Here is a 12585-nt window from a genome sequence, read left to right as displayed (position 1 = left end):
GAAAATAGTTACATGGTAGTCTGAGTGATTTCTTACCCTATTCCTCATTGGAGTCAGCAGACCATAGCATTCTGTACATTTTGTTAGAATACAGAAACTGTTTAGCTACAGTTGCTTTGAGTCTCAAGGCAGCCAGCTTTTTGTTGTGAAAACTTGGCTATTGGGTCTTCATCTTGGGTGCTCAATACTCCTATCTCTTGCCTTACTAGCAAGGAGTCATAAATTCTTTAGAGACATGTAAAAGAGGTGTATGTTGTATATTAGCCAGACTATAGAGGAAAAGCACAGAGGCTTCATTAAGAAGACAAACACAGTGACTTCCTTTCAGGACGCCTACCCTGTCTATTTACAAGTGGATCTAGCTCTTATCTCATTTGTATCTCAGGACTTGGTATCTGAGATGTCTCAATTGTTGTTTCATTTTTTATTTTGTTTAAAATAATGATTTTAAAATTCAAGGCCATCTCTATTGTGTATGTTACCCTTTAAACTTTGAAAAATAAGAAGTAATTCCTTTTCTTCCCACTTTACCTTGAGAATATCTACTTTACTACTATGTCCTTAAAGTAAGATACCTAAGGAAGGGTTTATTTTTAAAGTTATTAGAAGATACATTACAAAACAAAATTAGAAAATGTATATAAACTAAGCAGGGTATTATTACTTTTTACAAATTATTTTATTTAGATGCTGTGCCTTATAATTCCTATACTGTATCTGAAATTGTCCTTTTGTACAAGGACAGTAACTTGGAAGCAAACACATTAAACTGGGGAAAAGAAATCCAAACTTGACTGATACGTCTTGGAACATACTGCCTAAGATGCAAGGGTATTTCTTGATCCAACAACTACAGCTACTCTGTCAAATTTGCTAGTGACTAGGATATATGGATATTTAAATTTAAATTAGGACCACCCTGTAGCACAGTGATTAAGCATTATGTATTTGCAGGTGGATCCCATATGACTGACCATAGTTCAAGTCCCAGTCCTGGTGGCTTGAAGAACACATGAGGGATGTATGACTACATGCCCAAACTTCTGGTGGGAGGGAGAAATGAAGGAAGAAGGAGTATGGCATCTCTGTGCCCCTTTGATAAGGAGAGTGCTTTATCTCTCTCTTTCTCTCTTTCTCCCTTGCTCTCTCTGGTGAGCACACATTCCCCCTGGTAATTAAAAGCATCTTAATTAAAATTAAACAATTCAGTCCCTCTGTTGTATGAACCCACTTCAAATGTTCAATAGCACCAGATAATGGGTACTATATTAAGTACGATATCAGCATGTGAATCATCAGCGAAAGTTCTGCTGGACAGCACTGACCAGAGATTTAGCTGTTTCCCTGAGCCAGTCCTCAGACAGAAATGTGGAAGTGTTTGAAATGAGAGGTGTCTAACAATTCCTCACTCACAAAGCTCTGTGCATTTTACTGGAGGAGGGCACAGATGCCACTAGTAAAGCTCTAATTTGTGTATTAACTTTGGAAGAGGAGTTTGATAAGTTTGAAATGTGGCTATAAACTTTCATTTATTTCGAAACTTTTTGGCTTGTGAATGACTATTCAAAAGGTGCTAAGTTAAGAAGTTTTGAATGTAGGGGGCATTTAGAAATTATAGCTTTTTATCATGTAGGAAAAATGCTTATCTAGAACTTCCCAAATTTACCCAGGCACCAAGTAAAAATTTGGAAGACAGTAATTAGTTTTCTAAAACAAGTAGTGGTATTTAACATATAGGCCAAGTTATTCATTTTGTTTTTTATTTCAGCTTCTTCAACAGTAAATATCATTTATTCATATGTTCATTCAACAAATGTTTTAATATTACCTGTAACATTGGGTTGTCAGAAAAGTCATGTATTTTCTTTTTGGAAAGGTTTTTGCTATAGGGTGCGTGTGCTCGCCAGAGAGACAGAGAGCCAGAAAGTGAGAAACAACCCCCCGAGGGGGGTGGCCATGCCACAATCCCTTCTCCTCCATTCTCCTCTCAGGATCTTGGGCACGCACACACATGCGCCCGGCATGAGTTTAAGCCACCAGGTCCGGGACTCGAACCGCAGTCGACTACATGGTATCCAGCAACATAGCTATTATTCCAACTGCTGGTCCCAAGTCATGTTTTTTCTGTTTGTTTTTCTGTGCAAAAATGTGTCATGACTTTTCAAACAACCCAATATAATAAAACATGTCACAAATGTGATTTGTATCTGAATATAATAAAATAGTCCCTTCTCAAAAGATTTCAGCTCTCCCAAAGAGAGCAGTCAGAATGGGGAAACCATGGTAAATGAGAACCGTGGAAAGAAATAGGAATATTTTCTTTGCAAGGAGGATCCTCAGGGAACATAGTGTTTTCTGAAAACATGAGAAGGGCTTTCATGTGGAAAAGAAGTCAGTCTAGTTCTTTATGATCTCAGAGGAGAAGTGAGATCAATGTTTGAAAGCTACAGAGAAACTGATTTGAGATCAATGTTAGTTCAAAACTAGCTAAACATAGAATAGACAGTTTCAAAAGAAATGAGTTGTAAGTCACTGGAAATATCAGGTCCACGCTATGTTTGTCAGGGATGGTTGCACAAGGAATCCGAAGATTAGCTGTGTGATTTTATGTCTTCTTTGAGGTTCTTTTGATTATGAATTGCTATGATGCTCAGACTTTAATCTGCCTTACAGAATTCTTCTGCGATACAATGAATTGTTTAATGATGTTCATTAGTAGTGATTGTTGCCTAGGGCCAATATATGTCATTGGTAATATTTGCAGACTGAGCTCTTTTCTTGATGATATCCATTTTGAAAATCTAGTCACGGCTTATACATCAAGTTTAATTAAATCCCTTCAAAAATATAAATGACTAACATTTGACAAATTATGTTGATTGCAGTTTTAAATCAAGAAAATAGAATGAGCCGCAGATTCAACTCACATAAAATTCGATATCTCTGGGAAATTTACCACAGTTGGTCAATTTTTCTAAAGCTGTCAAGGGACTAGCAAACTGACAAGTAGCAGACAGAGCTGGGTGAGCAAGATGAGAGACCATATTTCATTCGGACAAAAGGAAAACTGCAGTGTTGTTGGAAATACTGCTGATGCCACAAATTATAGACTTGACATCATACTGTATCTTTATCTCTCTGTCTTTCTCAGAACTCCAGAACATAATGCAAATCTCGTATAAAATAAGAATGGCTAGCTCCATTTGAAAAACTAAATTAATTAGAAACAATATGTGTTTTGATATGGCAGTCTAAACCAGAAACCAAACAGAAGACCAAGGGTAAATTATGGAGTGTCTCAAGTTTTGTCGGAACCTGTGAAGTCTTTTAAACGTTATTTTTAAACATTATGCCATCCCCATAGCCTAATGGTTGAGATGAGCCAGATCCCCATTTGGCTAACCACGGCTTAAAAGCTAGCCTCAGTGACTTGAAAAACACAGCAGGTGCATGTGTTTGTGTGTGTGTGTTTGTGTGTGTGTGTGTGTGTGTGTGTGTGTGTATGCCCAAAAATCCCAATAGGATGGAAAAAAGAAGGGTTGCAGTGTGACCACAACCCACTGGGGTTACTCCTTCTCTCAGTTGCTCCCTGACAAATCATGTACTCTCTAGCAATTAAAAAATAAAATAAGTTATTATGAAATAAACTGATAGAGGAAGGGAAAACTTAAGAAATCAAGTTGAAACAGGTGTTTTATTTGATTAATGAGTGTTGTCAGAGCCTCTGCCTGAGTGTCTTTTTTTTTTTTTTTTTTGAAGAGGTTTTTGCTATAGGGCGCATGCGCTCACCAGAAAGACAGAGGGAGACAGAGAGACAGAAAGCGAGAAATCACCACCCAGGGGGATGGCTACACCATAATCCCTTCTCCTCCAGTCATCTCTCGGGTTCTTGGGCACGCACGCACACACGCCCGGTGTGAGTTTAAGCCACTGGGGCTGGCGCTTGAACAGCAGTCTACATGGGAGTTCAGTGACAGCCCTTATGCCAACTGCTGGTCCCTCTGCTTGAGTGTCTTAATATCTTTATCTGGGCAGTGTATTCACCTACTGATACCAGCCATGAAACTAAGTGTGATGTGTTTATTTTAATATTTTATTGCTGTTTGGGCTTATGTTGATAATTCTTATAATTGACTATTAAATACTGAAAAGATTTCATCTTCAGTGTCTTCATCAGATAGCATATTATAAAACTTTTTTTCTTCTTCCTATAAGCACTGTTGACTGAACAACAAATGTAACCAAAGTGCCACTAACAACATTCTTAATTGAATTTAGCAGTTGTATTTAAAACTTCATTTGTGTAGAGGTTTCTCCTTATCCACATACATTTGAATAATATTGACCTTAATTCGAAAAGCTAACAGAAGGGCCTTATGAAACTTTTCTTCAATATGAAAACCTAAAATGGCTCCTCATTTTTTAATGTAGACTTTCCATTAGGGAATTCTGACTTTCAGTCCAACTTCCTTTCAGATGACTTATCCAGATGTTTTGTAAACTTTAATCCTTTGATACTTTGCAATAGGATCTTCAGGAACTCAGGTAAAAACACAGGAAGCCTGAGGCTCACATGTGGCATGGTGGTTAAGGTGCTAGACTCCCACTTGGCTGACTGCAGTTTGAATCCCAGACCTGGTGCCTTGCTTTCTCACTTTACCCTGCTCTCTCTGTGGTCAAATTTTTAAAAATAGTCATAATAATAAACAAAATTTAATAATTAATTCTTTAAAAAACACACACAAAGGAAACTGGAAGTCAAAGATCAAGGTTGTCAGGGGGTTAGTTTATGATGAGGCCTCTCTCCTTGGTTTTCAGACGACTACCTTCTCTCTGTGTCTTCCCATGTTGGCTTCTCTATGTGCAGAGAGATAGAGACAGAAAAGCGAGAGAGATGCAGAGAGGAAAAATGAGAGCTGGTGTCTCTTCTTCTTCTTATGGGGACTTTAGTCCTATTGGTTTAGGATCCCACCCTTATGCTCTCTTTTAAGTTCATTACCTCCTTAAAGGTGCCACCTCTGAATGCAGCCACACTAAGGATTAGGTGTTCAACACATAAAAGGGCAAAATTCAATCCATTACAAGGGAAGACACATGCTACTAATATTTGGAAGGAGAGTTAGCAATGCTGCAGATTCTACAGATATTAAAAGAATAGTAAGGAAATATTATGATTGCCTCTATGTTAATAAATTCGATAAACTAGGAAAATTTCCTTGACAAAATTTACCTTGGTGAATGATTATTTAAGTTGACAATCTTATATAATCAGCAAAAATGCTCAGAAAACTAGCGAGTGAGTTTAGCAAGGTTATGGGATACAAGATCAATGCATTTTTAAAAATTGTATTTTGGCATAGTTGCAACAAATACCTCAAAACTGAAATGATAAAAAACATACTTGCAGGGGTTAGCAAGTGGTGTGGACTCCTACTAAGGTGCTGGACTTTCACATGGCCGACCACAGTTCAGGTCCCAGAACCAGCACCTTGAAAATCACACTGGGCCATGGACCTATGTGTCCAAGAGATAAAAATGGAGGAGTAGGGATTGTGGCATGGCTATCCCTCATTGGAGGGTGATTTCTCACTTTCTCTCTCTCTGTATCAGTCTCTCTCTGGCAGGTGCATATACCCTATGGCAAAACCTAAAAAGAAATTATGATTGCCATAAAGATGTGAAGTTTCATGGGGTAGATCTGACAAAAACAATGTAAGAGTTAGACATTGAAAGCTACAAAAGATTGCAGAATAAATGTTTGAAAGACATAAATGACTAGAGAAATATACTGCATTCATAGAAAAACAAGAAAAGCTGTTTTTTGGTAGAAATTTACAAATTGGTTTTTAAATTTATATGGGAATGTAAATTACCTAAAATAGCACAGATAACTTTTTAAAAGGCAATTTTAGAAGACTTATATTTCTTTATTTCAAGACTTATCATAAAGCAATAGTAACCAAAATAATGTAGTACTGGGGACCAGCAGGTGGCATGGTGGTTAAGGTGCTCAACACATCCATGTGGCAGACCATGGTTTGAGTCTCAGACCTGGTGGCTTACTTTCTCACTTTCCCTCTCTTTCTCTCTCTCTGTACCTCTCTCTGGTCAAATTAAAATAAATTAGTGATTAAATAAAATTAAATAAATAATTATTTTAAAATAATAACATGGTATTGACATAAAAATAGACAAGCAGATCAATAGAAAAACAACAACAAAAATAAAACTTGGTAATGGAGTCATGCAAATATGGCCAATTGATTCGGGATAAAAGTTATAAGGGCATTCAGTAGGTCCAGAGAAACCTTTTAAGCAAACTGTACTGCAACCATTAGATAGCAATTTAAAAATGATGAACGTTGACCTCACCTCCCTCAATATACAAAAATTAACTCAGAAAGAATCAGAGACCTAAGTTTAGGTGTTAACATCAGGAACCTACTAGAAATGAATATAGGAAGAAAATGTGAGTGACCTAGAATTTGGCAAATGTTTCTTAAATATGCTAGAAAGCACAGACTATGAAAGTATAAATCAATAAACTCAAAGCCTGTACTCTTCAAATGACATTGTTAATAAAACAAAAAGGCTGGCCCACCTCCTGTGGCATAGCAGTGATGTAGCATCTTGCAAGGTTGAAGTCACATGTTTGAACACTGGTTCGGATCCCTCGATCAGACTGAAAATACTCTAGACATGTGCCTAGGCACCCAAAATCCTGAGCAGCTGGAGGGTGAGAGAAAGGGAGTTGCAGGGTGACACCCTTATCAAGCGTGCTTCCTTCTTTCTCTCCCCCCGCCCCGCCGCCTCTGTGACTGTTTCTCCCTTGCATATGCATGCATGTTCTTTTTATAATATTAAAAAAGGTAAATCAAAGAGAAAATATTTTTAAAATATATACATATACCAGAAAAGGACTTGTGTCAGGAATATATAAAGATCCTTTACAACTCAGTAAGACCAAGACAAACAACCCAATAATTAAAAAAAAAAAATGGGCAAAAGATTTAAACAGATATTTTACCAAAGAAGATGTATGAATGACAAATAAGTACATGAAAAGATACTTAATATCTTTACTCATTAGGGAAAAGCAAATTAAAAGCACAATGAGATACTACTACACAGCTACTAAGAAGGTTAAAATTGTAGACTGACCATGCTAAACCTGAGCAAGAACATGGAACAATTGGATCTTTTATTAACTCCTGTAATGAATGTAAAATAATACAACTACTTCATAAAACCATTTGACAATGTCTTTAAAAAATACAGAGGATCCAGCTATTCTATCATATTTACATGAGATAAATAAAAATGTATTTCCATACAAAGACTTGCATATGAATGTTCATAGTGATTCTTTGTATTATCTAAAAACTAGAAATAACCCATGTGTTCATCAACAGATGAATGGGTAAACAAATTGTGACATTTCCTACATGGCAATAGTAGTAGCCATAAAAATAAATAAATGATTGATTTGTGCAGCAATATGTATGAATCTCAAAACATCCTTAGTGAAGCGAGCAAGATGAGGAATGAGGAATTGGTAGTGGGTTGATAGTGGAATTGATAGTGGATAGAGGAATTGATACCAGCTCTGTGATTCACAGTAAGGTAAGTTTGTGTCTCAAGGCTTCCCTTTATTTTTATTTATTTATTTATTTACTTTGTTTCACTGAAAGTGGGATATTTTCATTTTCTTTTCTTTATTTTTTACTATTTTATATTACTTTTAATCACATATACTTTACAGTGTATAACATTTCTTTTTCCAGCACAATTGCCATGCATATCAGTCAAGGCAAAGACATTACACATCATCAGCAGCAAATAGCTTTTCTTTTTTTTTTTTATTTTCAGATTTCTTTTAAAAAATTTTTATTATTTTTATTTTTTTAAGTATTCAATTGCTAGACATTATTTGACTTATAAAGAGAATTTACCTAACATAAAATACTTCTCAGACAAGACCAGTTGAGAATACTACACATGTTATCATCAAGGCTTCCCTTTATATGCCAGACATGCATGTGTCCCACGTCTGGGCTGGCCGAGGCTGGGAATGGATCACAACATGAAGATCTTGTTATGGGTGGCTGTCTTTCTCCTTGTCTCTCTTTCTCTATCTTTTTCTTGAAAAATATAAATTAAAAAATCTGGTGATACTTTTTTTTATTATCTCACTTATGGTTATGGTTTCATGGCTATATACATATTTTTAAATTAGGTGATATCACTTTAAATATTAGGTTGTCAGAAAAGTCATGATGTATTTTTTCTGTATTTTTCTATGCAAAAATGCATGACTTTTCTGATGACATTTATTTTATATTAATTATACCATTTATTTTATATTAATTATACTTTAGCAAGACTAGCAAAAGAGACAAATATTCCCCTACCCTCCACCCAGCTATGTTAATTTAATTGGTTTTTGTTCACCATTTTTTTCATCTGGACTATCCTTATTACACTTCTCTGAATTTATCCTTCTTCAGGAACCTAGCTTAAATTCTTTTGTCTTCATAAACTATTCTCATGACAGCTACACTGGTTAATTCCTTTTTTGGACTTCATAATAATGATGAACTGTCTGGTACATTAATTACGTTACATGATGCCTTGAATTACTAAATTTCAGATTTTTATGTTTTTCATGACTATATTTTGTCTCCCCAGTTAGATTGTACATTTCTTGAGAATTAGGATCATGTTTTAAAACACATTTCTTAGAAGCCCTCAGATATGATCATACTTTTTATCTTTTAATTCTTAAAGCACCCAGCAAAATGTTTTCCATGAAAGGGGAACTCAATATCATTAAATATTATATCTCTTGCAAGAACTAAGCCTTATAAGTTATTATATATGTGCTAAATATTTTTTACATGCCAAATAAATCATTCCATTAATGGGAAATACCTTAAACTTATGCACCTTTCAAAATATATTGCTTTAACTTAACTAATGCTACCTAGCAACAATATGATTGACACCTACTGACATAATGTTATGCAAAAGAAACCATACACATTTGGTATCATCCCATTTATGAAAAAGTCAAAAAAAGCACACTCTATGGTGATAGAGATCACAATGTTGGGATTTGGGGGCTATTCTATAAAGATAATATTCTATGTCAAGGTTGCTGAAATTGTGTGGGTATGTATCATGGTGTATTTTTTCTTTGTTGCAGTTTGTTCTTATAATTAACCAAGTAAGAAGTGCATAAAGTAATTTTGTCTCTTAAATCTCATAATCTATAGGTTCACTCCACCCATGATCTTGGCTTTTGTGTTGGAGAAATTAAAGTGTCCTGCAACTTTCCCACAGTCTAGATTTTGATCGTATGTCCATAGTGTGAGTTGATACAGTTCTCTCTTTTCTGTATTCCCTGTAAAGTGATTGTTGATTCTAGATGCTTGATCAAATGCAGGCTCAGTTTCTTTGACAACGTAGGAGGTGGTGATGTCTCATTTCTTCAGGAGTTATATCGTTTGTATTTATCTTTCTTTTGTGACATTAGTAGCTGTGAATGAGCATTGACTAAACTATTAATTATTGGGGGGCTGCAAAATGGTGACTTTGCAATTTTATTATCCCTTCTCTGTTAAGAAAATTATTAAATTTCAAGGAGAGAAAATAAACATTTTTTTTTCTTGTTTCCATTCTTACATATTTTTTACTATTGTAATCATGTAGGGACAGCTTAGACCAGAGTAGATGGGGGTCTAGATGTGTGGTCAGATCCTAGATAATTGCAAGATAACTAACATTTATTGAGTACTTGCTGTTTAATTTGTTTAATTAAAAATATGCGTAGTGATTTCATTTAAGAAGATCACAAACCTAGGCCCCTCCTGACATGGATACCAAGCTTGAGCTGTGATATATTGCTTTCCTTGACTAAAATTGGAGATTTTCTGCTGAGATTTCTTCCAGATTCACGTCTAGTGGGAAAATCACAAATCGAGGCCCAACCTGACATGGATACTGAACTTGAGCTATGAAATATTGCTTTTATGAGGCAAGCACGTGCTCTGTGCAGTTTTCATTTTTTGATTTTTTAAATTAAAATCTAAAATTGTTTTATTATCTTTATTTTCTTTCTTATTTTTTATTTTCTTTTTTCTTCTTCTCTCCTCTTCTCTCTTTTCCTTTTTTCTTTATTTTTATCCCTAGACCTCTCAGCCTCCATGTTCTGAAAGTCCTAGATAGGTCCAAGTGAACAGGATCCAAACATCTGAATAAAATTAGGGTCAGAATATACCTCCATTCCCACTGAATCTGATGCACAAAGAGTGAAAACGGAACCAAAGAGAGATTGCAGATCACCTCCTCCTGCACACCTCTGAATGCTCAGATTGAACTTCAAGAATTAGTAAGAAACACACCACCCATCAGAGGACTAGAAATCACTGCAGGGTCACAAGAAATATGGGAAAGCAAGACAATACCTCTCCTTCAAGGGAAAGAATAACTCCTCTTCATCCTCAGACAGTACAATGAAACTTATGGAAATGTCAGATAAAGAATTTAGAATATTCATAGTGACAAAGCTAACAGAGATGCAAGAGAAGGGAGGCCATGAACTGCAGAAGAGGCAGGAGAGGAAATTCTTGCAAATTCTAAAAGAGGAAATACACACTATAAAAAGAATCAAATGGATGTATTAGAGATGAAGGCTATAGTATAGGAAGTCAAAACCTCCCTTGAATTTATTAAAAGCAGACTAGAACATACAGAAAATAGAATCTCAGATGTAGAAAATAGAATAGCTGGCCTAGAAAAATCCACCATGAAGACTGAGAAAATTGCAAAAAAAAAAAAAAATGAGAATAATATACAAGAAGTACCAGATACCATCAAATGTCCAAACATCTGGATAATTGGTATCCCAGAAGGTGAAGAGACTCATAAGGGCATTGATGATCTATTCCATGAAATCCTGAAAGAAAACTTTCCAAACGTAGAGAGGCATTCAAAGATCCCTTCCCAAGAAGTACAAAGGACCCCAAATACTATCACCCAAGAAGATATCCGAGACTCATTATACCAGATTGACCAAAACCATGAAGACAAGATACTAAGATTGGCAAGAGAGAAACATTAAGTTACCTACAAAGGATATACCATTAGGCTAACAGTGTAACTCTCCTCAGAAACAATGCAGGAACCAGCAGTTAGCATTATGGCTATGTTGCTAGATTCCCACGTAGTTGACCGCAGTTCGCGTCTGGGACCCGGTGACTTAGAACTCACGCCGGGAGCGTGTGCGTGCATGCCCAAGATGCTGAGAAGAGAATGGATGAGAAGGAATTATGGCATGACCATCCCCCCTGGGGGGTGATTTCTCGCTTTCTGTCTCTCTGTCTCTCTCTGTCTGCTGACGAGTGCACACGCCCTATAACGAAAACCTCTCAAAACAACAACAACAACAACAACAACAAAAAAAAAACAATGCAAGAGAGGAAAGAATGGGAAAATATAGTCAAAGTGTTAAGGGAAAAGCAATCTCAACCAAGAATACTGTACCCAGCAAGATTATCCTTCATATGGGAAGAAAAGACAAGAACATTCTCAGATAAACGAAACCTGAAAGAATTTATGAACACCAGACCAGATCTCCAAGAAGTTCTGAAGAGAGTGCTATGCCAGGAAAATTAAATACAGAGCCACAGAAATAAGAGTTCAAAACTAAGAAAATGGCCAACTTAATCGTAGGGACAAGTCTGGAGTTGAATATTATATCCCAGAATTTAATCAGGAAGATCGAACCACCACAGAAGATAGATTAAGTACATGAGACTGAACTGGTGAAATAGAATTTTATGACTTTTGACTAAAACATTGCTGATTTTCTTTTTATTTTTTTTTTGAGTTTTAACTTTTTTATTTGCCTTTTGTTTTCTCAGGATTTTGTTTATTTTTCATTTAAAATAGATTTAATGTCAACAGTCAACAAGTTAGTTCAGGAAACTATTTTATACAGAAACATAAAATTTCCTGGATGAGGGAACCAGCAGTTAGTGTAATGGCTATGTTGCTAGATTCCCACGTAGTCGACCATGGTTTGCATCCAGGATCCAGTGGCTTAAACTCACGCTGGGCACGTGTGCGTGTGTGCCCAAGATCCCGAGAGGAGAATGGAGGAGAAGGGATTGCGGCGTGACCATCCCCCCTGGGGGGTGATTTCTCACTTTCTGTCTCTCTGTCTCTCTCTGTCTGTCTGGCGAGCGCACGTGCCCTATAGCAAAAACCCCTCAAAAAAAAACAAAATTTCCTGGATGAATGTACAATATGTTACCCTTTGTTTTTGATCTCTAATATATAATTTAAAAATCAATTATTTGCCTGATTTGTGAATGTACACAATGAATAATTTTACCAAAATAAGTCAACATTCTTGTAACTTTTTAATATAACAAATTACTAGAGAATTCTTTTAACATAGTATTAGGAATTCTTTTTAAAAAACACAATCCACTAAAATGATAAAATGATTACATTCTTTATGTGACCACATTTCACATTAAATCGCTTACCACTTTTTTTTTTTTTTTTTTTTTTGCTATA

General features: G+C 35.8%; 1 long non-coding RNA gene across 1 annotated transcript in view; it reads left to right on the top strand.

Annotated features, from left to right (window-relative positions):
* Positions 1–12585, top strand: part of LOC114007528 (uncharacterized) — a 143951-nt gene that overhangs the window by 38656 nt on the left and 92710 nt on the right. The window lies entirely within an intron of this gene.

This window comes from Tupaia chinensis, unplaced genomic scaffold (genome assembly GCF_000334495.1).
Source record: "Tupaia chinensis unplaced genomic scaffold, TupChi_1.0 Scaffold000028_1, whole genome shotgun sequence".
Taxonomy (NCBI): domain Eukaryota; kingdom Metazoa; phylum Chordata; class Mammalia; order Scandentia; family Tupaiidae; genus Tupaia; species Tupaia belangeri.
The sequence above is the reverse complement of the archived record's forward strand: the minus strand, read 5'-3'. Positions and strand labels throughout refer to the sequence as shown.